The sequence below is a fragment of the Nicotiana sylvestris genome, chromosome 9 (assembly GCF_000393655.2).
Source record: "Nicotiana sylvestris chromosome 9, ASM39365v2, whole genome shotgun sequence".
Classification (NCBI taxonomy): domain Eukaryota; kingdom Viridiplantae; phylum Streptophyta; class Magnoliopsida; order Solanales; family Solanaceae; genus Nicotiana; species Nicotiana sylvestris.
This window is the reverse complement of record NC_091065.1, coordinates 152719883-152745312: the sequence shown is the minus strand read 5'-3', so window position 1 is coordinate 152745312 and position 25430 is coordinate 152719883.

Genomic DNA, 25430 nt, shown 5'->3' with positions numbered 1-25430 from the left:
GGATGAGTCTGCTAAAGTAGAGTTTGGCTGAGGGAGCTGGGATCGCAGGTGCAAAGTATTTTTGCAGATGCAGGAGTGCTGATGCGCGATTTCAACCACAAAAACTTTTAATTGACCGCATGTGCATAATTGCTAGGCAAACTTTTATAATTAAAGGTTTGAGTGTTTGTCTCAGCTTTGGAGTTTTGGAACTCGGCTAAGGGCAATTCTTGGGAAACTTTTTGCTACAATTGAAGAGGTAAGTGAAGTTAAATTACTTTTGATAACCATTGATTATTACTCCTAGTTTATGTGGATTTAAGGTGAATTTTGGGAATTTACGCTATGTTGTTGGAGAGTGAGATTTGGTTATTTGGAGGTCGATTTGTGGTCGGAATGGGATAAAGTTGGTAAGGTTGGGCACGTATTTGAATCAGTGTTCGGAATTTGTTAATTTTTTTGGGTTTCAGAGTACGGGCCTGGGGTTGACTTTTTGGATTAACTTCGTATATTTTATTGAAGACTTTAGCTTGGAGTTGTTTCCTATGGTTATTATTGATGGTATTGAGTTATTTTGACTAGATTTGAGCCGTCCGAAAGTTGATACATGCGAGAAGGTCTTGTTAGTGGAGTGATCTAGCTCGCTTGAGGTAAGTATCTTACCTAAACATGATTGAGGCACTAGTTGCCCGAATTATTTGCGATATCTATATGATATGGATGCGCATATGTGTGGGTTTTGAGTCCATATGCGAGAACCGGGTTTATCTTTGCTCAGGGTAGTGCTTAGGCTATGATATGCCTTGAATTGACTGTTAAGCTTTAAGCTGTGATGTTTCTCATATTTGTAGACTTGTTGTTAACTATTTGACCCATGTTTGAGGTTACATAGAGGCTAGTTCCTTTGATGAACTTGATAATTGCTATTTTCGTGATGAAATTGCCAATTTGAGCTATCATTGCACATTATGAACAGGCCTACACTTTAGCATGTCATTTATACCAGCCCAGGAGCATGAAATTTGATATTCATTCATCATATACATGTATTCTTATATATTTCTTCTGTGTGAAATGATCTAGACTGGATTACTGTGATTATGCCTGGTGATTCGTGTTATTATGCATGTGAACACGCCAGGCAGATTGTGTTATTAAGGTTGTGACCACACCGGGTAGATTGTGTTGTTATGCACGTGACCACGTCGAGTGGATTATGATATTAAGCATGTGACCATGCCGAGTTGATAACACATTGAATTGGCTGTGCTGCATGTGGATATGGATCCATCCCCCTAGTGTCACCCTCTCATGTGCCTTCGTGATGGTGTACACATGGATTTGAGGAAAACTGATAAGTGGTTTGATACGGATATGGAAATATTAAGGAAAGTCTTGCCAGTGTTTGTTCTGGATGGTGCATTTAATCTTTACTTGCGATTTTTGTGGTTATTTACCTGATTAATTGCACATCATCTTTATATGCTGGATCATTAACTGAGCAGAGTACTTGAGTAATTGTCTACACCATAGATGATTCTTTCTATACTTAATGACTTGATCATATTAGTGTTTTGTGCTTGTTGAATTTATGAAACTATACAGGTTATAGCAAGTATCATTTATAATTCTTGCTTCTTTTACTCCACCAAGGTTAGTTGTGATACTTGCTGAGTGCATGGGGTCATCTGTACTCATGCTACACTCTGTACTTAATTGTGCAGATCCAGGTGTCGGACCTAGTCATCGATAGTAGAGTTGCTTGCTGAGCTGATCATCGAGAGATGAGGTAGAATTGCATTCATGACCATAGTCTTGATGTCTCTATTTTATGTACTATTGTCTTTATCTCAGACAGTAATGTATTTGACCATTTCAGACTCATAATTTTGTATTAAAGCTCATGACTCTTATTTACCAGTTCTAGGGGATTTTTATCATATATTGGTATTGTTATGCTATGTTAAAGTTTTAGACTTATGTTGATTCTATCATTTCTGTTGTCTTGATTCATTATGATTATATCCGACTTTCCTAGCAAGTGTATTGGGTGCCATCACAACGGGTGTATCAGAGCCATAGGTTCATAGGTATTATGGGTCAAGAGAAATTTTAATAGAGTCTTGCGGATTGGTACGGAGATGTCTGTACTTATCTTCAAGAGGCTACCAAACTATTAGTTAAACTTCAATTTTTTGCATTCTTGTCGTGCGGATTTGTTATTTTTGAAGTTTGAACCTTAACTCTTCTATTCTCTCACAGATGGTGAGGACACGTGTAGCCGGATCAAGCAGACGGGCACTAGTACAATCTATTAGGGCCGCGAGAAGCCGAGGCTGCAGTAGAGGATAAGGTGGGGCTCGCACTACAGCCAGAGCAGCACATGTGGCGCCGCCAGTTGATCCAGCTGAGGAGCAGGTTCAAGATACTATTGAGCCGATGGGACCAACTCAGGGACCAGTAGTGCCTATTATTAATCATGGACTTCAATAGGAATTGGCTCAAATTTTGACTTTGTGCACGATCTTGTCTCAGGCGGCTTCAATCCTAGTTGGACCAGCTAACACACAGACTGGGGGAGGTGCCCAGACTCCTGCCACTCATATTCCAGAGGAGCTAGTTCAAGATCATCAAACACTATGGGTGTTACTAGTTCAACCGGTTGTTGCTGTCTGGGTCGAGGTTGGTCAACCTATGAGTGATGAGGAGCATAAGAGGTTGGAGCACTTTAGGAGGCTTATGCATTCGGAGTTCAACGGCGGGAATTAGAGGATGCTAAGAATTTTTTAGATCGGTGTCAGCAGATTTTTCACAGAGCAGGTATTTTTGACACAATGGGAGTTTGCTTTACTACTTTTCAGCTGATAGGGACAGCCTACGAATGGTGGCAGAATATTTAGTTAGGCAAGCCAGCTGGCGCATTACAAGTTACGTGGTATGAGCTCTCAATTTTCTTCTTAGAGAAATTTATTCCACAGATTCGTCGAGAGGATTTGTGTAGGGAGTGTGAATATTAGGCATGGTATGAGATGAGATTTGCATATTAGGCATGTCATGCTATGTGGTTGGTTCCCACTGAGAGGGAGTAGATTAGGAGGTTCATTAATGGCCTCAACTATAGTTTGTGTTACAGTTTGGCTCGAGAGGCTGAGACAGATGCTAGGTTTGACCAGGTAGTCGAGATTTCTATATGCTTGGAGCAAGTCCGCAGGTGGAACTGGAGGCCCAAAGGCCTTGTTGTTCAGGTGCCTTCAGTAGTGCCTCGTGTAACGACCCAACCGGTCATTTTAAATTTAGTATTTTATTTGGTGGTTTGCGTCTTTGGCTAGCTTCATGTTAATTATTATGACTTGCGTAGGTTGGTTTAAATTTTTGAGCGGTGCGGAATATATTTGGGAGAATGATTCTTGTTTTAGAAGCTTTAAGTTGGAAGAATTAACCAAGGTTTGACTTTTTGGTAAACGGACTCGGAATCGGGTTTGATTTTTCCTATAGGTTTGTATGATGATTTTGGACTCGTATGTCTTTTTGGATTTGGTTTTGAAGGTTCCTAGAAGAATTCGACACTATTTGTCGAAAGTTGGCAATTTGAAGGACTTAAGCGTTCATAAGTTTGACCATGAGTTGACTTTGATGTTATTGGACTCCAATTGGTGTCCTGAGACTTTGGATAGATCAATATGGTTGAATTGAACTTTTATCAAATGTTTGAAAGTAATCCAAAATGTTTAATTGTGATTTGGACACACTTTTGAATGAATGAAAATTTAACAACTTATGAGAAATTTTATTTGGTTTGGGCCTCGATTCTTTGCTCTGATGTTCCCGTGGGTGTTTTGAGGCTTTGGATAAGTTTGGATAATGTATTTGTACTTGTTGGTATGATTGGATGGGGTTCCGAGGGGCTTGGGTGTATTTTGGATCATTAGTTGAGAAACTAGTTATGTTAAGTATTTGAAATTTGACCACGGTCAATATAGGGTCAGGATGATCTCTTTTGGTATTTAGAGTACGTGAGCATGTTTGTAGCATATTTTATGATTGAAATACATATATGGTTTGTGTCTGGGAGGTTCCGAATGAGTTTTGGGTGCTAAAACGAAGATTCACTCATTGTTGGTTTCTTTTTTTTGGTGTAAGTAATTACGAACATGCCATTTATGTCCCTGAAATTTTTAAATTTCTTTTAAAACTTCAAAACATCATATTTTCCTCATTTTAAAGCAAAATTGGGTGATTCAAGAGGCTATCTTGGGTGTAATTTTGCAAGGATCATGTTGAGATTATCAAACATGAGTTTTGCAATCATATAAGACCTTATTCGAGCTGGGAAATTTGTTGCATTTTTTTCTTCTTGTTTCAGAATTTAGTTACTTTTTCTTACAAGGTTTTGGAGCTTGGTTTTGGGCGATTTTGGAGGGGATTTTACTACTTTGATTGATGTAAGTATTTTTTACTCAAATGTATTATTAATTCATGATTTCAATCTCAATTTTAGTGTTTGATTAATGATTTAAATTGGAGTATTTTAGTAAAAACTTTCTAAATCATAAATTGATGGTTTAAAGGCCGATTTGAGGTCGGAATTGAATGATTTTGGTATTGTTAGATTCGTATAGGAATGTGTGTTCGAAATTTGTGAGTTTTATCGGGTTCCGATGTACGAGCCCGGGGTTGAATTTTTAATTTTAGTTAAAGATTGAATGTTTCTTATCTGAAATTATTTCCAATGGCTTTTATTTATGATATTAAATTATTTTGGCTATATTCAAACCGTCCAGAAGTGGATTTGCCCGAGAAGGACTTATTAGTAGATTGATTTAGTTTGTTTGAGGTAAGTATCTTGTCTAACTTTGTGTGGGGGAAACTATCCCTTAAGATTTGGGTTGATTGTACTATTTGACTTATGTGGAAGACGTGTACATGAAGTGACGAGTGGTTATATAAGCTTAATTGTGGTATTTGACCGGTTTAGATTCTTAGGCTTCTTTCATGCATTTAATTGAAGTTGTCATTTCATGTTATATCTTGTATTGTTAAGTTTATTCTTATAGAAATCACAGAATGAAATAACTCAGTACACAGAGATAGCAACAAGGGATCTCTCAGGATAACGTCCCATAGTCCCAAACTTAAATGTACAGATGATCTCTAGGGATACTGTCCCGTAGTCCAAATCGTAAATGTGCAGGGGGATCTCCCGGAATAATATTCCGTAGTCCCAAAGTAAATATCCAGTACAGTGGGATCTCCCGGAATACCGTTCTGTAGTCCCAAAGTAAATATCCAGTACAGGGGGATCTCCCGGGATACCGTCCCATAGTCCCAAATATAAATATGTAGGGGGATCTTCCCGAATACCATTCCTTAGTCCTAAAGTAAATATTCAGTATAGGGGTCTCTCGGGATACCGTCCCGTAGTCCTAAATATAAATGTGCAAGGGGATCTCCGGAATACCGTTCTGTAGTTCCAAAGTAAACATGCAGGGAGATCTCCCGGAATACCGTTCTGTAGTCCCAAAGTAAATAAACAACAGTATCAACAAGAAAATCTACAGTTCTATTCAAGTTCGTATCAAAAGGCAGGTAATTCCTACTCTAAACATAATACACAGAATCCAAGTAAGTAGTTAAAGCAAATAAGACGGTTAAGTCACATAAGTATGATTTCCATAGCTAAACAGGAAGCTTCACATGCTAGCATTTGCTCAATTAAAAGAAAAACATAGATATTTACTTAATAAAAACGGGGGTTTTTTATATTAGCATGTGTAAGCACTTGTCACCTCACGTACACAACATTCATATAACAACAGTACCAAAATCCTAAGGGGAGTTCCCCCACACAAGGTTAGGCAAGCCACTTACCTCGAACCAAGCTTAAAATCAATCTGATATCACGCTCTTTCCACGATTATCCAACCTCGAGTGGACCAAATCTAATCAAATCAATTACATAACATAAATATAGCTACATGCAACAAATTTAACTAATGAATTTAAAGCTACGACAAGAAATTAGGAAAATGCCCAGAGATCCTCCCCGGGCTCACGTCTCGGAATCAAGTAGAAGTTACCAATTTAGAACACCCATTAACTCGCGAGATCAATCGTCCAAAAATTATTCAATTCCGATAGCAAAAACCCGATCAAAATCCAAAAACTCAATTGAGGAACTTTTCCCCCAAATCCCCATTTTTCCACTCAAATTTCTTAATTAGATTAATAAAATTACTATATATTGATGAAATGTAAATAAAATAGGGTTAGGAATCGTTAACCATTGATTTCCTCTTCAAAATCCTCACAAAATCGTCTTCTCCCGAGCTAAAAATTGAATTTGATGTTATGAACTTCAAACCTTCAAAATTTCCTATTTCTGCCCAGGGATTACCGTATCTATGCTCATGGGGCCACATCAGCGAACCCGCACCTGCAGGAAAAGCATCGCATGTGCGAAAGCCACTTATCTGGGCTGGGGCCACATCTGCGGTCACTAGGTCGCATTTGCGGTTCCTTATATACGGTTCCCCAGATGTGTCTCTAGTCCCTAATGCACATGTCTAAATCCGCTTCTATGGTTCACCCATCCACTTCTGCGGCACTGCACCTGCGGTCCAAGATCCGCAGGTGCGAAAACAACAGGTTCAACACTTTAGAAATTGCATAAGTCCAAGTTCTCATCCGTTAAGCATCCGAAACTCACCCCGAGGCCACCGGGACCTCAACCAAACATACCAAACAATCCTAAAACATCATATGATCTTAGTGGATCCCTCAAAACAAATCAAAGAATGATAAAACCACGAATCACCCTCCAATCCAAAACTAATGATCTTGAATTTCCAAAGTTCTACATCCGATGCCGAAACCAACCAAATCATGTCCGATTGATCTCAAATTTTTCACATAATTCATATTCACCACTACTGGCCTACTCCAACTTCCGGAATCGGATTCCGACCCCGATATCAAAATTTCACTATGGCTCGAAACTCCAAAAATCCAACTTTCGCCATTTCAAGCCTAAATAAGCTACGGACCTCCAAAACATAATCCGGACACGCTCTTAAGCCTGAAATCACCCAACGGAGCTAACCGAATCGACAAAATTTCATTTCGGACCCGTCTTCACACTACTCTGACTACGACCCAATTTCTAAGACTTAAACTCTCATTTAGGAACTAAGTATCCCAAAATACTACGAAACTCAAGATGAACCATCCTAGCAATTCAAAATAGCAGAAATAGACACAAGGAAAGCAGTTAATAGGGGATCAGAGCATAAATTCTCAAAACGACTGATCGGGTCATTACAAAATCACATAAAATGCATGACTCACACAAGAAGTCACTATCGTTCCAACACAAGAATAACAACAATTAACCAAATACGATCAATATACAAGTGAAATGATTTAAGGAAGAACAATAACCATTCAATCAACAAGATGTCCCAAAATAGAATGTACAATGAGAATCATAACCAAGGATAACTCTACAGTCACAAAAAATTGCAACATATAAAATTCGTTGCGGTGCGCAACCCGATCCCACCATATCATCATCTGTCCAAATCATATTCCATCCTTATTTCTTCATATCATATCACATAATATCAATATCGTCGCGGTGCATAACCCTATCCCACTATATCATCATCTGTTCAAATCATATTCTATTCTTATTTCTTCATAGCATATTATATCATATCAATGTCGTTGCAGCGTGCAACCCGATCCCAACAATTTCAAATTATTATCATAAACAACTCAACACCAATGTATACGAAATATCAACACAAAAGAAGATGAAATGTACGGAATATTTAAGATCCACTGAAACAACAGAGAATATCCAATACTTAGAAATCCAAACATTATTGATTCATCAATACAAGAATAGCTAGATGGCCCACGTAAGCGAAATAACATAATGGAGTGCATCGAGTAACATAAAGACAATAATAACATGTAAAACATGTGATAATAGAAGAGGCAACCGATTCAATTAAAGCACTTTTCATTGACTGTTAGTATGTTTAACTATATTGCCATAACTCATATTCTTTTACCTTGTTATATATATATAACCAGTAGGTCCCTGACATGATCTCGTCACTACTCGACCGAGGTTAGGCTTGGCACTCACTAGGTACCACTGTGGTGTACTCATGCCTTTTCCTGCACATATTTTCGTGTGTAGATCCAGGTTCTTCTGCTCAGCCATACTATCTGCGAGGCGAGGTTACCCAGAGACTTCGAGGTATATCTTCCGCGTCCGTAGACCTAGAAGTCACTCTCTATTCTCCCTTCAGTTATAGACTTCTTGTATTGTTCTTCGTTTAGACTTCTGGAGTAGGGCACTATGTACTTCTTTAACTTTTGATTCATGAGATTTTGGGTTTTGGGGGTTCTATGTTTCAGTTCAAGAGTGTTATTATTGTATATGCCGCGGCATTTTAAACTCTTTTATTATATTTACCTATTAGTTGGATAGTTTTGTATCTTTAATTCATTTTTCCGCAAATTGTTAGACTTACCTAGTCGTAGAGACTAGGTGCCATCACGATAGTTCACGGGGGGAGAACTTGGGTTGTGATAAGTTGGTATCAGAGCTCTAGGTTCATAGGAGTCATGAATCATAAGCCGGTTTATTAGAGACTTGCCGATCGGTACGGAGACGTCTGGACATATCCTCGAGAGGCTTTATAACTGTTAGTAAAATTCCACTTCATTTGATTCCTTGTCGTTCGAGATTATTGATTTCAAACTTCTAAACCTCTATCTTCTATTCTTTCACAGATGGTGAGGACACATGCTACCGAAGATGACCACCCGTTCCTCCTACTAGAGCAGCCAGAGGTCGAGGCCGGGGTAGAGGCTGAGGACGTGCACGTGGTGCAGCCAGAGCACCTGCGTGAGCTGCTATAGAGGAGCCACCAGTAGCTCCAACTGGAGCCAGAGCGCCTGATATACCTACTGCTACTACTACTTTAGCTCTTTGTGAGACCCTTGTATAGTTCATGAGCATATATACCACTCTAGCTCAGTCGGGGTTGATTCCCCTTGATGCAGCCACATCTCAGGCCGAGGGAAGAGCACAGACTCCCGCCGCCCGCACCCCAGAGTAGCAGGTTTAGGTTGATCAGATCCAAGAGGTTATACTGGTACCTCATATAGCCCCAGTTTATCTCGAGGATAGGCAATCGTTTTAGAGGAGGAGCAACAGAAGCTTGAGAGGTTCAAGAAGTACAAGCCTCCTATATTCAGTGACCTAGCATCAAAGGATGCTCAGGGATTTCTAGAGGAGTGCCACTGTATCCTCAGCACTATGGGTAAATTAGGGTCGAATGAGGTCTCTTACACTGCCTTCTAGCTTCGAGGAACAACCTATCACTGGTGGCATACTTTTGAGTTAGACAGTCCGACTGAGGTAGCCTCTCTTACATGGACCAAGTTTTCAAATATGTTTTTGAGAGAGTATGTCCCTCAGAGCCTCAGGGGCGCATGGCACGCTGAGTTTGAGCATTTGTGCCAGGACACTATGACTGTTTCAGAGTATGTTGTCCGTTTCAGTGACTTGGCTAGAAATGCACCGACCTTGGTTTCTACAGTTCGTGAGAGTGTTCGCCGGTTTATTGAGGGGATCATTCCCAGCATTAGGTCTAGCATGGCCCGGGAGTTGTAGATGAATATTTCTTATAAGCAGTTGGTGAGTATTGCTTGGAGAGTATAGGGCATGCTCGCTTGGGATAGAGAGGAGAGAGAGGCCAAGAGGTCTTAAGGGATTGTACGGTGTCATTACTTGTATGGTGTTCCTTGTGATATCTATACTGATCACCGGAGTTTACAGTATATATTCAAGTAGAAGGGCCTTAATTTGTGTCAGACGATGTGGTTAGAGCTGCTTAAGGATTATGATATCACTATTTTGTACCACCTAGGGAAGGCTAACATGGTGGCTGACGCTCTGAGTCGCCGGGCGGAGAGTTTGGAGAGTTTTCCTTATCTACCAGCAGCATAGAGGCCTTAGCTAGCCAGTTTGTGAGATTGGATAATTTGGAGCCTAGTCGAGTCCTAGCTCGTGTGGTTTCTCGGTCTTTCTTATTTGATCGTATCAGAGAGCATCAATATGATAACCCTCATTTGCTTTTCCTCAAGGATATGGTTCTGCATGGTGATATCAGAGATGTGACCATTGGTGATGATGGGGTATTGAGGATGCAGGCTTGGATATGTGTACCTAATGTTGATGGGCTTCGGTAGATGATTTTTGAGAAGGCCCATAGCTCACGGTACTCCATCCATCCGAGTGCCGTGCAGATGTACCAGGATTTGAGGTAGTACTATTGATGGAGGAGGATGAAGAAAGATATAGTTGGGTTTATAGCTCGGTGCCTCAATTGTCAGCAGGTGAAGTATGAGCATCAAAGACCGTAGGGCTTGCTTCAGCAGATAAAGATTCTGGAGCAGAAGTGGGAGTGGATCACCATGGACTTCGTAGTTGGAATCTCACGAACTTTGAGGAAGTTTGATGCCATTTGGGTGATTGTGGATCGGCCGGCCACGTCTGCACACTTTATTCCTCTATGTATCACCTATTCCTCGGAGCGATTGACGGACATTTATATCCGAGAAATTGTTCGTCTGCATGGTATTCTAGTTTCTATCATTTCAGATAGAGTTACTCAGTTCACATCACAATTTTGGAGAGCCATATAGCATGAGTTTGGTACGCGGGTGGAGTTGAGCACAACATTTCACCATTAGAAAAACGACCAGTCCGAGTGCACTATTCAGATTCTTGAGTATATGCTTCGTGCATATGTGATGAAGTTTGGAGGTTCTTGGGATCGGTTCTTGCCACTCGCAGAGTTTGCCTACAATAACAGTTGCCAGTCTAGCATTCAGATGGCACCATATATGGCGTTGTATGGTAGGCGATATAGATTCCCAGTGGGTTGGTTTGAGCCGGGCGAGGCTAGATCATTGGGCAGAGACTTGGTTCAGGACGCTTTGGAAAAGGTTAAGGTGATTCAGGATAGACTCCGCACAACCTAGTCCATACAAAAGAGTTATGCGAACCGAAAGGTTCGCGATGTTTCATTTATGGTTGGAGAGCGGGTTTTGCTTCAGGTTTCGCCTATGAAGGGCGCTATGGGATTTGGGAAGAAAGGAAAATTGAACCCAAGGTTTATTGGCCCCTTTGAGGTGTTTTGATGTATTGGGGAGGTTGCTTATGAGCTTTCCTTACCTCCCAGCTTGGCAGAAGTTCATCCGGTAATTCATGTTGCCATGCTCCGGAGGTATCACGACGATCTGTCTCACATGTTGGATTTTAGTTCAGTTCAGTCCAGTTGGACAAGCACCTATCTTATGTTAAGGAGCAAGCAGCTATATTGGACAAGCATGTTCGAAAGCTAAGGTCAAAGAGCATTGCATTAATAAAGGTTCAGTGGTGGGGTCAGCCGATCGAGAAGGCGACTTGTGAGACCGAGCAGGGTATGTGCAACCGTTACCCTCATCTTTTCACAACTTCACGTATGTCTCTATTCTTGTTCAAGGACGAACGAATATTTAAAGAGGGGGAGGATAAAACGACCCTGCCGGTCGTTTTCAGAATTTACGCCTCGATCCTCTATTAACTGCTTTCCCCATGTCTATTTCTGCTACTGTGAATTGCCGGGATGGTTCATCTTGAGTTTTGGAGTGTTTTGGGACACTTAGTCCCTAAATAAGAGTTTAAGTCTTAGAAATTGGACAGTAGTCAGAGCAAAGTGAAGACGGGTTTGGAATGGAATTCTGTCAATTTTGTTAGCTCAGTTGGGTCATTTTGGGCTAAGGGGCATGTCTGGATTGGGCTTTGGAGGTCCGTAGCTTATTTAGGCTTGAAATGGAGAAAGTTGAATTGTTGGAGTTTCAAGCCGATAGTGAATTTTTGATATCGGGGTCAAAATCTGATTCCGGAAGTTGGAGTAGCTTTGTAGTGTTGAATATGACTTGTGTGAAAAATTTGGGGTCAATCGGATGTGATTTGATTGGTTTCGGCATTGGATGTAGAACTTTAGAAATTCAAGTTCATTAGTTTTGGATTAGAGGGTGATTCGTGGTTTTAGTATTGTTTGATGTGATTTGAGGGCTCGACTAAGTTCGTATGATGTTTTAGGATTGGTTGGTATGTTTGGTTGAGGTGTCGGGGGCCTCGGATGAGTTTCGGATGCTTAACGAATGAGTACTTGGACTTAGGCATTTTTTGAAGTGTTGAATCGATTATTTTCACACTTGCGGATCTTGGACCGCAGGTCCGGTGCCACAGAAGCGGCTGAGTGAACCGCAGAAGCGGATTTGGACTTGTACATCAGGGACCACAGATGCAGTTGGGGAACCGCAAATGCGGCCTAGTGACCATAGATACGGACCCAGCCCGGATAAGTGGCTTTCACACTTGCGATGCTTTTCCCGCAGGTGCAGGATCACAGATGCGGCCTTATGACCGCAAATGCAGTATTAGCTGTGTGGAAATATGAAATTTCGAGGGTTTGAAGTTCATAACATAATATTTGATTTTAGCTCGGGAGAAGGCAATTTTGTGAGGATTTTGAAAAGGAAATTAGTGGGTAACGATTCCTAACCATATTTCATTTATATTTCATCAATATCTAGTAATTTTCTCAATCTAATCAAGAAATTTGAGTGGAAAAATAGGGATTTGGGGGAAAAGTTCCCCAATCTAGTTTTTGGTGTCGGAATTGAATAATTTTTAGACGAGTGATCTCATGAGTGAATGGGCGTTCTAAATTTGTAACTTTTATCTGATTCCGAGACGTGTGCCCGAGGAGGATCTTTGGGCGTTTTCCTAATTTCTCATCGTAGCTTTAAATTCATTAGTTAAATTCGTTGCTTGTAGCTATATTTACGTTATATAATTGATTTGATTAGATTTGGGCCACTCGGAGTTGGATAATCGTTGCAAGAGCGCGATATTGGATTGATTTTGAGTTTTGTTCAAGGTAAGTGGCTTGCCTAACCTTGTCTAGGGTAACTCCCCTTAGGATTTTTGTACAGTTGTTATATGAATGTCGTGTAAATGATGTGACGAGTCCGTACACATGCTAATTGTTGAAAACCCCTATTTTCGTTAAGTAAATATCTATGTTTGTCTTTTAATTGAGCAAATGCTAGTATGTGAAGCATCCTGTTTAGCTTAGAAAAGCATGCTTATGTGACTTAACTGTCTTATCTGCTTTACTGCTTACTTGAATTCTGTATAGCATGATTAGAGTAGGAATTACCTGCCTTTTGATACAAACTTAAATAGAACAATAGATTTTCTTGTTGAGACTGTTGTGTATTTACTTTAGGACTACGAAACGATATTCCGGGAGATCCCCTTGCATGTTTACTTTGGGACTATAGAAAGGTATTCCGAGAGATCCCCCTGCACATTTATATTTGGGACTACGGGATAGTATCCCGGGAGATCCCCCTGTACTGGATATTTACATTGGGACTACGGAACAATATTCCGGGAGACCCCCCTACACGTTTATATTTTGGACTACGGGAAAGTTTCCTGGGAGATCCCCTTGGAGTGGATATTTACTTTGGGACTAAGGAACGGTATTCCGGGAGATCTTCCTGCACATGTATATTTAGAACTACGGGACGGTATCCCGGGAGATCCCCCAGTACTGGATATTTACTTTGGGACTATGGAACGGTATTCTGGGAGATCTCCCTGCATATTTATGATTTGGACTATGGTACGGTATCTCGTGAGATCCTCTGTACATTTACGTTTGGGACTACAGAACGTTATCCTAGGACATCCCCTATTGCTATCTCTATCTACTGATTATTTTTGTCTGTGATTTCATTTTTCATTGACTGTTAGTATTTTTAACTATACTGCCATAACTCATACTATTTTACCTTGTTATATATATAACCAGTAGGGCCCTGACCTGATCTCATCACTACTCGATCGAGGTTAGGCTTGGTACTTAGACTTCGAGGCAACGCGACCTAAAGACTTCGAGGTATATCTGCCGTGTCCGTAGACCTAGAAGTCCCTCTCCATTCTCCCTGCAGTTATAGACTTCTTGTATTGTTCTTCATTTAGACTTCTGGAGTAGAACACTATGTACTTCATTAGCTTGTAATTCATGAGATTTTGGGTTTTGGGAGTGCTATGTTTCAGTTCGATAGTGTTACTATTGTATATGCCGAGCGGCATTTTAAACTCTTTTATTATATTTACCTGTTAGTTGGCTAGTTTTGTATATTTAATTCATTTTTCCGCAAATTGTTAGGCTTACCTAGTCATAGAGACTAGGTACCGTCACGACAGTTTATGAAGGGAGAACTTGGGTCGTGACAGATTTGCAGTGTACTTTAATGTGCCAATTTGTGTCTCCGTGTTACTTGGTGAATTGGGTTTCAAGATGAACTTACTTGTGTGGAGTCATTATCTCATACTCTGTTGAGTTGTTGGTAACATAACGGTTTTAAATAAAAGAATAATTAACATGCTTTATTTTATGTGACTCTTAAGATAAAACTCGTTATCTCACTCGATGCTTTGTTATTTTTTAAGGAATATCACATTTTACTTTAATTGAGTTCTCAAATTAAATTTATTGCCCTATTTGATGTTTTACTTTTCTTGGAATTGTTATCACACCATACTTTAACAAATTTTATATTTCATTCGTTAACTTATCAAATGTTTTACTTAATTTAAAAAATGTTATTTTATTTTACCTTATTGATTTTTAAACTAAACTCATTTGATACTTTATTTTGTATAAATTGTACTTTATTTTTTTTATTTGGTTTCTAAAATAAAATCATTATCTCATTTGATGTTTTATTCCATTCAAGATTGTTACTATGCCTTATTGTATTTAAATAAACCCTTTGAATATTTTATTTGGTATTTGACACAGATACAATGTACATGGTAGCATGTGGACTTTGCCGTACGAAGGTGATTGATAATGTGGCATGAGATTCTATGCATGTAAGATTCGAAATTGTACTTATGATTTGTGGTTTGAGGTGTGGTGTCTCGAGGAAATTCTTGTTGTAAGTCATATGTTGGGATCGCTTTAATTACTTGAATTATCATATGTTTTTCCTAATTTGAGATCATTCAGATTTTATCTGTGTTATGATTATGTTGCTGGTTTATTACCCATTTACTTCTTGTTTCCTATTGCGTTTTCGCTTATTCCTTTATTTGTTTTATATTAATAATATTTACGTTGTTAGCCTTACATTGATGTTTATTCCATTGATAGCTTTATGTTAATATCTTGCCCAAGTTTTATGTCTAGTTAGTCTCTCGGCTTACCTCGTCACTACTCCACTGAGGTTAGTCTTGATACTTATTCGGTACCGCTATGGTATACTCATGCTATACTTCTCCATATTTTTGTGCAGATCCAGGTACTTCTGATCGTCTCGGTTTTGAGAGTTATGTCTGCGCGGCTGGAGACTTTAAGGTATAACTGCTTGACATTTGCAGGCCTCAGAGTCACCTCCAAATATTATCTTTACTACTGTTTATCTTTATTTCAAAACAGTATTGTACTTAGAGATCCTAGTGTATTTCATTAGAGCTTATGACTCTGTACTACCGGTTGTGGGAAATGTATACCTATTGGTCATTTTCAGCTATGTGTTCCATTTATCTATTTACGTTTATTGATTAAATATTTTAAATTTGTTATTAACTCAGCATGTGTTAGGCTTACCCAGACTTAAAGACTAGGTGCCATCACGACTACCTAATGTGGGATTTTTCCGTCGTTATACCTCATTTGGAGGCCAGTCGCACTATCACAGAGGCCGTCCATATAGGCTCGCTCAACAGCTCGTCATGTTCCTCATGGTACTTCATTTAGCCACGGTCCACATAGTGTTTGCCCAGCTTAGTCATCATTTAGTGTGATACTGGCACAGAGTCCCTTTCGTGCTCTATCTTGTCAGGGTTCTACGAGCAGCTATTCAGGTTATCAGGTTCCTCCGAGGTAGGGTTGTTATGAGTGTGGAGACTTTATTTATCTTAAGAAGGATTGCCTAAACTGTTGAGTAGGGTCCCACAATAGAGCTCTCAGCCTATGATGTCAACACCAGCAGCTGCACCACCCGTACAACCAGCTAGGGGTAAGACTCAAGCAATTTGAGGTCGCCCTAGAGGGGGAGTCGATTAGGTTGTGGTCAGGCCCATTGCTATGCATTTCCAGCCGGGTCAGAGGTAGTTGCTTCTGATTTCGTGATCATAGTTATTGTTTTAGTGTGCCATAGGGACGCTTCAGTATTATTTGACCTTGGTTCCACTTATTCCTATATGTCTTCATACTTTGCTCATTATTTGGATATGCTCTGTGATTCTTTAGTTATGCATATTCATGTATCTATGCCAGTGGGTGATTCTATTATTGTGGACCATGTGTATCGATCATATATGGTAACTATTGGGATTATGAGATGAGAGTTGATCTTTTACTGCATAGAATGGTTGATTTTGACGTGATTTTGGGCATGAATTGATTGTCGCCATGGCATAGTATTCTTGATTGTCACGCTAAGACCGAAACGTTGGCGATGTCGCGGTTTCCTAGGGTTGAGTGGAGAGGTCCTTGGATCATGTTCCCAGTAGAGTAATTTCATATTTGAAGGCTCAGCGGATGGTTGAGAAGGGATGTCTAGCATACTTGGCCATCGTGAGGGATGTTAGTGATGATGCTCCTACCGTTGAGTCATTTCCAGTAGTGAGAAACTTCCTAGATGTGTTTCCTACAGACATACCAGGCATGCCACCGGACATGGACATTGATTTTGTATTGATCTGGCACCGGACACTCAACCTATATCTACTCCATTGTATCGTATGGCACCGATGGAATTAAAGGAATAGTTTCATGAGTTGCTTGATAAGGGCTTCATTAGGCCAGTGTGTCAGTTGGGATACAACAGTGCTATTTTATGAAGAAGAAGAATGGTACTATGAGGATGTGTATTGACTACATGCAGTTGAACAAAGTCACATTCAAGAACAGGTACCTATTATCGTGTATTAATGATTTATTTGATCAGCTTCAAGGTGCTAGAGTGTTCTCAAAGATTGATTTGAGTTCGGGGTATGATCAGTTAAAGATTCAGGATTCAGATATTCTGAAAACAACTTTCAGAACCCGCTATGGTCACTATGAGTTTCTTGTGATGTGTTTGGGCTGACCAATGCCCCAGTAGCCTTTATACATCTGATAAACTGTATGTTCCAGCCATTTCTTAAATCTTTTGTCATAGTATTCATTGATGATATATTTGTGTATTCGCGCTGCTGGGAGGATCATGAGCAACATCCAAGGATTGTACTCCAGACTTTAAGGGAGAAGAATTTATATGCTAAATTGTTGAAGTGCAAATTATTGCTTGATTTGGTGGCATTCTTGGCCCACGTGGTGCTTAGTGAGGGGATCAAGGTAGATCTGAAAGAGATTGGTGTAGTTTAAAGTTGGTTTAGACCATCTTCAGCTACAAAGATTCCGAGCCTCTTGGGTTTTACAAGTTATTATTGCTGTCTCGTGGAGGGTTTTTCATCCATCGTAGGTCCTATGACAAGATTGACCTAGAAGGGTGCTCCTTTTGGATGGTCCAACGAGTGTGGGGTGAGCTTTCAGAAGCTCAAGGTTGCATGACTACAACCTTAGTGTTGGTATTTCCTACAATTTCATGATTTTACACCATGTATTGCAATGTATCATGTATTAGGCTTGACACGGTGTTTATTCAAGACGGTAGGTCGATTGACTATGCAACCCAACAATTGAAGGTTCATGAACAGAACTATCCTATTCATGATTTGGAGTTGTTAGTCATTGTTCACACGTTGAAGATTTGGAGGCACTATCTATTCGATGTTCCATGTGAGGTTGATACTTACCATCAGAGTCTCCAACATCTGTTCAAGAAATGACTTTCCAAGGTGGTTGGTTTGTTTCGGTGAGTTTCAAAGTGAATTGGGACACTTAGTCCCAATATTGGAAGTTTAAGTTGAAAGAGATGACCAGAGTTTACTTTTAGGTAGATGACTCTGGAATGGTATTTTGATGATTCCAATAGCTTGATATGGTAATTTTGGACTTAGGCATATATGCAGATTTGGATTTGGAGGTCTGTAGGTTGGTTTGGTGATTTTTGGCAAAAGTTGGAAATGTAGAAGGTTTGGAAGGTCGAGAGGTTTGACCGGGAGTGAACTTTGTTGATATAGCGTTCGCATTTTGGTTTCAGGATTTTGAATAAGTCCGTTATGTCATTTGGGACTTATGTGTAAAATTTGAGTTCATTCTAGGTTGGTTTGACATGATTCGACATGAGTTTTAGAAGTTGGATGTTCATTAGTTTTATTAGGCTTGAATTGGGGTGTGATTCATGGTTTGGGTGCTATTTAATGTGATTTGAGGCTTCGAATAAGTTCGTATTGTGTTTTAGGGCTTGTTGATATATTTGAATGGGGTCTTGGGGGCCTTGGGTATGTTTCGGATGGTTGGAGGATCATTTTTAGATTTTGAGGAGTTGCTGAAGTTTTGGAGTTTTGGTGCATTCACACCTACAAGGAATTGGCCGTAGGTGTGAGGCCGCAGAAGCAGCTTATTGATCGCAAAAGTGAAGAAGGCTAAGCAAGGCATAGACCGCATATGCGGAAAGGTATCCATAGATATGGACAAGTTGTCGCAGAAACGAGGTTGGCTGGAGGAGCACGGAATCCGCAAATGCGTATGTCTAAGCGCAGAAGTAGGGAGATGGGCGCATAAGTAATGCTGAGTACAACATTTCATCCCCATAAGGATGTGCAGTCTGAGCGCACAATTTAGATATTGGAGGACATGTTACGTGCCTGCATCATTAATTTTGGAGGTTTATGGGATTAGTTTCTTCCTTTAGCAGAGTTATCCTACAATAAAAAGTTTTAAAGTTTCATCTATAAGAGGTGTATTGGTCCTTTTAAGGTTCTTGAGAGAGTTGGAAAGGTGGCCTAAAAACTTGCCTTGCCACCTAGTTTGTTGGATGTTCCAGCATTGATTTATTTTTCTACGCTTCAGAAGGATTATGGTGATCTGTCACATGTTTAGGACTTTAGTACGGTGCAGCTGGATGGGGATCTAACTTATGATATGGAGCCGGTGACCATTTCAGGACGGCGGGTTTGGAAGTTGAGGTCGAAGAATATAGCTTCGGTGAAAGTTCATTGAAGAGGTTAGCTAGTTGTGCAGGCTAATTGGGAGATCGAGCGGGAGATGCAGAGCAAATATTCATACCTATTTGAGACTCAAGGTATAGTTCTAGATCCGTTCGAGGACGAACATTTTTAAAAAAAGGGAAGAATGTAACGATCGGCCTGTTGTTTTGAGTATTTTAGACCCTTTTCCCCCATTTGTTGCCTTACATATGTTTATTTGTGGTTACCTAACTTGCCGATGTAGTTGGTTTGGTTTCAAGGAAGTTTCTGAATGAATTGGGACATTTAGTCCAAGGTTGGAAGCTTAAGTTGAAACAGTTGACCGGAGTTGACATTTATGTAGAGGAATCTGGAATTTTTTTTGATGATTCCAATAGCTTTGTATGTTAATTTTGGACTTAGACGTATTTCCATATTTGGATTTGGAGGTCTGTTGGTCAGTTTGGTGCTTTTTCGCATAATTTGGAAACGTTAAAGGTTTGGAAGGTTGAGAGGTTTGACTGGGAATCGACTTTGTTGATATCAAGATCGAATTTTGGTTCTGGAAGTTGGAGTATGACTATTGTGTCACGTGGGACTTGTGTGCAAAATTTGAAGTCATTCCGGGTTTGTTTCCCTTGATTCAACATGATTTTTAGAAGTTGGAAGTTCATTAGTTTTATTAGACTTGAATTCAGGTGTGGTTCATAGTTTTGTTGTTGTTAGGTGTGATTTGAGGCTTTGCCTAAGCTCGTATTGTGTTTTAGGACTTTTTTTACATTTAAATGGGGTATCGGGCGCCTCTAGTGTGTTTTTGATGGTCGGAAGATCATTTTTAATCTTTGAGGAGTTGTTGAAGTTTTGAATTTCTTGCTCAGATTTAGATTCGTGAGATTGTTCGCTATCATGGCGTGCCACAATCTATTATCTTAGATCGAGGCACTCAATTCACATTGCAGTTTTTGAGAGCGATGCAGTAAGAGATGGGCGCACAGGTACAACCGAGTACAACATTTCATCCTCAAGATGGATGACCAGTCTAAGCACACTATTCAGATATTAGAAGACATGTTACATACCTACGTCATTAATTTTGGTGGTTTATTGGATCAATTTCTTCCGTTAGCAATGTTAGCCTACAACAACAACATTTAGAGTTTCGTCCATAAAGGGTATATTGGTCCTTTTAAGGTCCTTTAAAGACTTGGAGAGGTGGCCTACAGACTTTTCTGTCACATGTTTTGGACTTCAGCACGATGCAGCTAGATGGGGATCTAACTTATGATGCGGAGTCGGTGGCCATTTTGGACCGGCAGGTTTGTAAGTTAAGGTCGAAGAATATAGCGTCGATAAAGGTTCATTGGAGAGTCAGATAGTTGAGGAGGCTACTTGGGAGATCGAGCAGGAGATTCGGAGCAAATATCCACACCTATTTGAGACTCAAGGTATGATTCTAGACCCGTTCAAGGACGAATATTTTTTAAAAAAGGAAAGAATGTAATGACTCGGCCGGTCGTTTTGAGTATTTCATCCCCTTTCCCCCATTTGATGCTTTACATATGTTTATTTGTGGTTACCTGACTTGTTGAGGTAGTTGGCTTGATTTCAGGGAAGTTTCAAAATGAATTGGGACACTTAGTCCAAGGTTGGAAGCTTAAGTTGAATGAGTTGACCAGAGTTGACTTTTATGTAGAGGACTCCGGAATGATAATTTGATGATTCCAGTTGCGTCATATGTTAATTTTGGACTTAGACATATGTGTATATTTCGATTTGGAGGTCCGTAGGTCGGTTTGGTTTTTTTTGGCAAAAGTTGTAAAAGTTGAAGGTTTGAAAGGTTGAGAGGTTTGACCGGTAGCGAACTTTGTTGATATCGAGTTCAAATTTTGATTTTGAAAGTTGGAGTAGGACCTTTGTGTCATTTGGGACTTGTGTGCCAAATATGAGGTCATTCCGGGTTGGTTTGACTTGATTCGGCACGAGTTTTATAAGTTGGAAGTTCATTAGTTTCATTAGGCTTGAATTGAGGTGTGATTCATGGTTTTAATGTTATTTGGTGTGATTTGAGGCTTTGCATAAGTTCGTATTGTGTTTTAGGACTTGTTGTACATTTAAATAGTGTCCCCGAGGGCTTCCCGTGTGTTGTTTATGATGGTCTGAAGATCATCTAGACTTTGAGGAGTTGCTGAAGTTTTGGGGTTCTGGTGCATTCGCACCTGTGAGGAATTGGCCGCAGGTGCGAGGCCGCAGAAGTGGCATGTTGATCTCAGAAGTGCAGAAGGCTTGACAGGGCTATGTCCTTAGATGCGGATGGGTATCTGTAGATGCGGCAGGTTGTCGTAGAAGTGAGGTTGGATGGAGGAGTAGGGTAATCGCAAATGCGGAAGTCTAAGTGTAGAAGCGGGGTTGCACCTGCAGAGCATGATCGTAGATGTGGATGCGCAGATGCGCCCTTTGGTTTGTAAAATATGGAAGATTGGAAGCTGAGAGGAAAATGCAGATGCAATATTTAGACTACACATGTGGAACCGCATATGCGGCTAAGTGACCGCACATACAGAATGACTGGCAGAGTTTATATTCGAAGGTTTTCATTGTTTTTCTCATTTTGGGTGTTTTGGAGCTCGGCAAAGGGAAATATTTTGGAGACTTTATGCCACAATTGAAGAGGTAATCGATGTTTAATCACGCTTGAGGTTAGATATTTATTATCCATTTATTATTACACCTAGTTTATTTGAATTTAAGGTGACATTTTATGATTTTTAAACTGTGTCATGGACGAATATATGCTTAAGTGGGGGAGAATGTAACGATCTGACCGATTGATTGCTGCATTTGCTTTCTATTCGGTGCTCGAAGGCATAAGTAGCTTCATATGATGTATGTGGCTTGTGTGAATCATCGGCTTTTGTTTTCGGGTGATTCTGGATTGATTTGGAAGAATGATTCTCAATCGCGTGATTTAGCTCACGTTCACATAAACTTGGGTTGTGGTGCACCGCATTTGTGCCCCTGGTTTCATGTTTGCGAAGTGCATATGAGGGGCAGTGTTGTTACTTCTTCACGATCGCGATGGAAGTCCCACGATTGGCGATGTATTTCACTGGGCAGAACAATATAAGTACTCTACTTCGAGGGCTTTTGTTATCTTATCCCTTTTTGAGTTAGAGAGTTAAAATTTGGGCGATTTTGGAGTAGATTTTCATGATTTGAATCTAGGTAAGTGTTTTTGACTCGGATTTACTTATATTTCATGCTTCCACCTTGACTTAGTGTCTGATTAATGATTTGAATAGGAGAAATTGAAGATTTTAGTAAAAACTTTGCTAAAACATAAATTGATGATTTGAAAGGCCAATTTAAGGTTGATGCCACGACCGGGATATCCCACCCTCGGGAATCGTGATGGAGCCTACTCGTGAAATCTAGGCAAGCCAAGTATTATAAAATCATTACCCTTTTATTAAGCATGTTCAAAAATTCAAAGTAATAAGTGATTAATCAGCGGAATAATTAAATAAATAGAAATGCGGAAGACGAAAACTTAATCGTTTAACCAAACATTGTTGCATAATCTGAAGTATAATACTACCCAGAATTTTGTATCACAAGTCAGGAACCATCTAAGAATACTACAAATAAGGTCTGAATAAAAATACACTGTTCCGTCCCTGAATAAGTGAAAACAGAAAGAGAAATGATAGGAGGAGACGCCAAGGCCCACGGACGTCTGTAAGATAACCTCGAGTCTCCTGATTGGACTGAAGACAACACCCTCACTGTGGTCCAAGCTCTCCGGTATCAGTGTCTGCACATAGTGCAGAGTGTAGTATCAACACAACCGACCCCATGTGCTAGTAAGTGCCTAGCCTAACCTAGGCGAAGTAGTGACGAGGCTAGGACCATACTACCAAATAAACTTGTGCAGTTAAATCATATACATCGGAAAATAAAAGCAAGAATGTACAATTATGGATGGGAGGGGAAACATGTTGCGGGGAAACATCAAATGATAACAGAAGGACAACAAGTAAGTATAAGGAACACCATAACTCAATTATCAACAAGAATCAGAAATCAAACAAGTGCACGACATCACCCTTCGTGCTTTTAATCTCGTCCTCACCATAAGACTCAATATAATCTGCACGGCACCACCCTTCGTGCTTTTACTCTCCTCCTCACCATAAAAATCAATATAATCGGCACAGAATTGTACATCGTGCGGTACGACATCACCCTTCGTGCTTTTACACTCTTCCTCACAAAATCATACACAGCATCACCCTTTGGGCTTTAACACTCTTCCTCACCCAAACAATAATCACAAGCAATGAGGGCAAGGAAATAAATAAAATAACAATAAAATCCCAGCAAGGGAACAATATTACAATAATCAAATCCTGGCAACGGAACAATATCAAAAACATCAATATCCCGGTAAGGGAGATATCATTAAAAGCAACAACATCCTGGCAAGGGAGACAATATAATAATCCTCTTCTCTTTTTTCACATTTACTTCACAACTCACTTCACAACTTGAGCCAATGCTCTATAAGGTTCAATTGCCAATTATAATTCCACAATTCATTATACAACTTGAGCCAACGCTCTCCAATATCCAATTACCAATATTACTTCCACAAGCTTTACTCAACAATAGAAGTCATCACATAATGCATGAACAATACAAACGGAGTCACATTAATCATAGTATAAGACTTACGGGCATGCTTGACACCAACGTATAGATACTCGTCACCATACCTATATGTCGTATTCAACAAATAGCACGTAGCAAAGAGGACACAACTCCTAATCCCTCAAATTAAGGTTAGACCAAACACTTACTTCAAATTTCCACGGCCAACTCAAGCCTCAAACACCGCTTGTCTATTAAAATTCGCCTGTAAATTACTTGTATCTAGCCCGAATTAATTTAACAACATCAATAAATGATAAATAATTCAATCCCAATGCTATGTTATAGGGTTTCTATCATTCTTCTCAAAAGCCAAAAATCGAACCCGAGCCTGCTTGGTCAAAATACGAGGTTCGGACCAAAACCGGATCACTCATTCACCCACGAGCCCGAATATGTAATTAGTTTCGGAATTCGACCCCAAAACGATGTCTAAATTCCAATTATTCAAAAAGCCCTAACTCCACCCAAATCCCCAATTTTCTACCCTTAAGAACATTATTTAGGCCTATAAATCTAATGGGCGTTAATGGAAATTGACAAAAACAAGTCTAAGAACACATACCTATAGTTTGGTGGTGAAATATCCCTTCAAAAATCGCCCAAGTTTGAGTTTAAGTGAAAAAGTTATGAAGTTTTGAAGAAATCCTGTTTTGCTACTATTTTTAAAAGACTGGGCATTTATTCATTGCATTCACAAGCCTTTGGCTGTGTTCGCATAGGGTTACAACTACCCAGCCCCCAGCCCCTCTCTTATTCTATACGTTCGCGACAGCCTGGGTGCATTCGCAAAGAGTGAACTCCTAAGGCTCCGCATTCGCACCTGGTTCTATGCGATCGTATAGTGCAAACCTGCCCCCCTCCCAATTTGTGTTGTGCATTCGTGTGGGTTACCACGCGTTTGCATAGTGCAAAAACTCAGACACCTGCAAACCGCAAAAACACCAGATTTTCTAAGTTCGAATCACCCCGACATCTATCGGAAACTCACCCGAGCCCTCGGAGCTGCAAACCAAACATTTACACTACCTCAAAAACATCCTACGGACTTACTCGTGCGATCAAATCGCCAAAATAACATCTTAAACAACGAATTTAGCATAGAAATCAAGGAAAAATCTCAAAACTTCCAAAGTATCAAATTTCACAACGACAGGTCCAAATCACATCAAACGACTTCTGTTTTTTACCAAATTTTATAGGCTCAACTTAAATAACATATAATACCTGTACCGGGCTCCGTAACCAAAATATGGGCATGATATCATCAAATTCCACACACATTTTATTTCCAAAAACTCATATTTATTCCAGAAAATACTTTTCTTTAAAAATTTATTTCTCGGGCTTGGGACTTCGAAATTCGATACCAGGCATACGCCCAAGTCCCATATTTTCCTACGGACCCTCTTGGACCGTCAAATCACGGGTCCGGGTCCGTTTACCCAAAATGTTGACCGAAGTCAACTTAAATTCATTTTAAAAGTAAACTTTTATCATTTTTCATAGATTT